Source organism: Peromyscus californicus, unplaced genomic scaffold (genome assembly GCF_007827085.1).
Source record: "Peromyscus californicus insignis strain IS unplaced genomic scaffold, ASM782708v3 Scaffold_2__1_contigs__length_46816999, whole genome shotgun sequence".
In the NCBI taxonomy this organism is placed as follows: Eukaryota; Metazoa; Chordata; class Mammalia; order Rodentia; family Cricetidae; genus Peromyscus; species Peromyscus californicus.
Window position 1 is genome coordinate 28,316,874 of NW_026294540.1, and position 2,640 is coordinate 28,319,513.

Consider the following 2,640-nt stretch of genomic DNA (forward strand, 5'->3'; position numbering starts at 1 on the left):
ATCTTTATCCTCAGTGAGGTCTGAGGGGGGGGGGGCGGGGGGCGGCGGGGGGAACAAGCAAAATGAGAATAAAATCAGTGGGAGAAAATCTCTGAAAGAGCTATGAAAAAGCTGTTGTAAATGTTTTTCACTGACTGGCTAAAACAAAGACAAGCCCCAAGGAAATTTGCTATCAGAAATGCCAGCCTCAATGCGCGCTAACGAGGCAAGTGTGGTTCTGATGCAGGGCCAGTGTCAAATGAAGGAGAGACACCTGTTAAAGCCAGCTGAGGAGAGAATGGGAATCTCCCAATGTCCCATAGTTGAGAATGTAAAATGCGTCTTCAAATCTTCCGTTGCAAAAGTAAAAAACTTTGTTCAAACCTCCCAGGCAAGAATTTGTAAGCAAGTCTGGTAAAAAAGAACTTAGAATTTGACTCTCAGACCCAAAAAGAACTATGGGAAATGGAGTCCATAAACCAGCTTGCAATAAGGGACTGACGCATATTGCAGAATTTGGCAAATTAAGATATATACATGTGACCACTGACACTTATTCGGGATTTTTAATGGCTAGTGCACAACCTGGGGAAGCTACAAAACATGTAATTATGCACTGCTTGAAGTGTTTTTCGTATATGGGTTTACCAAAAATTATTAAAACTGATAATGGTTCTGGATATAGTAGTAAGGCATTTCAACAATTTTATACCCAATGGGAAATCATACATAAAACAGGTATTCCTTATAATCCTCAGGGACAAGGTATTGTAGAAAGGGCTCATGGCAGTCTTAAAATACAACTTCAAAAAATAAAAATGGAAACGGAAGAAATTTACCCTCAATCGCCACATAATGCATTAAATCATGCTTTTTGTTCTGAACTTTTTGAATATGGATGTCCATGAACAGTCTGCCGCAGATGGATTTTGGCACAGTGGCACCCAAGCGACTTTTGCTCAAGTGAAATGGAAAGATCCCTGCTCGGGATTATGGAAGGGTCCCGATCCTGTTTTAATATGGGGTCGAGGACATGTTTGTGTTTTTTCACAAGAGGAGAATGAAGCTCGGTGGTTACCCGAGCGTTTGGTAAGGGGCGTGGAACTAAGGAAGGTCAGCTCCAAGGATGTTCCTATAAAGGAACCAGAATGAAAGTGGCTCGATTAGTGTTTCTGAGGTTTTGTCACTGGTTAATGCAAACAGTGAGGAAATAGAGTTCGGAGCTGTGCCGCTTTGGGCTTTACTAGCGCCTTTAGAAAAATACTTTATATCACCTAATAGCTGCGCAGTATTTGGCGAAGAGCTTTACAGCAGCTAAATATGGTAATTTCACCCTCAGCTTGAAGTGAAGTTTTTCCAGCAGAACAAACCAAAAGTACTTAGGGGAGCTATTATGAATTTGGGTGAAGGGACAGCCTCTAGTTAAAAACCGTCTACCGCTGACAGTGCATCTCTGCCGGTTCCGAACGGCTGAGAGAACTGGCAACTTTGGAGTGTGGCGTCATCCTGGGAAGGTTACAGTTCCCTACCAACAACTATCACAATTCACTCACTAAATCCCAGTGCTTTATAGCAAAGCTGACTATAAACTCTAAACTTTAGAAATGATGGGTGCATTTCCTGTCTAGTTAAGAGAATATTTCTAATAGAGATTGTGATAATAACTAAGAGTAAGTAGTAGAAAAAGATAAATAAGATATGTGAGTTTGTAGAAATTCTGTCTTGTTAGATCTGTGTTAAGAAGTCTTTTGGTGTTTGCTAAGTTAAATATATGCTAATGGTAGCCCTATATAAGTTTGTAAAATAGATCTATAGAGTTCATTTAAGAATATAAGCTTGCAAGAAGTATCTAAGGTAGTCTTAAGACATGTAGTAATAAGCTTGTAAGAAGTAAAGATACTGCTGTTCGGTGGTGGCGCACGCCTTTAATCCCAGCACTCGGGAGGCAGAGCCAGGTGGATCTCTGTGAGTTCGAGGCCAGCCTGGGCTACCAAGTGAGTTCCAGGAAAAGGCGCAAAGCTACACAGAGAAACCCTGTCTCGAAAAACCAAACAAACAAACAAAAAAAGAAGTAAAGATACTAGTTGTAAATGTAAGTTTAAATAAGAAATAAAATAAGAAGTATATAAGAAGTAACAAGAAATATATTTGCTAAAGTAGTGTTATAGTTTCCTTAAGGAGTATAAATAAGTAGATGTTAATACGTTATATGTGAAATATAAATGTTGAATGTGAGTCTAAATGCTTTGCAAGGCAAAAAAATGTCATATGTGAGTTTGTAAAGTGTAAATGTTAAGTGTGAGTCCATTCTTAATGTATATGGTGAACGAACCTGAGACACAGAAGGTTAGTGTCCCAGTAGACTGCAAAGCAGGCAGTCTGAATGGTCTCAAAAGCTCCAGAAGTCACTAAGAAGCTAAGAATGGCGGATGCCAGAACCAGCGCAACAAGGCATCCACAGCTGAGATCTGTGGAAAATCAACACAACACAGAAAAACCTGAGCTAACATCAAAAACGGTGCGGTTTAGAATACTACTGTACCTAAAAAGGTCTCTGTCTGTGAGAACAAAAGTTGCAGAGACGCTTGTTTGAACTAAAATAGTTAACTGCAAAAAGTTTTGGTTGTAAAACGTCTCTTCATATTTGGAAGTGAAAGCCTG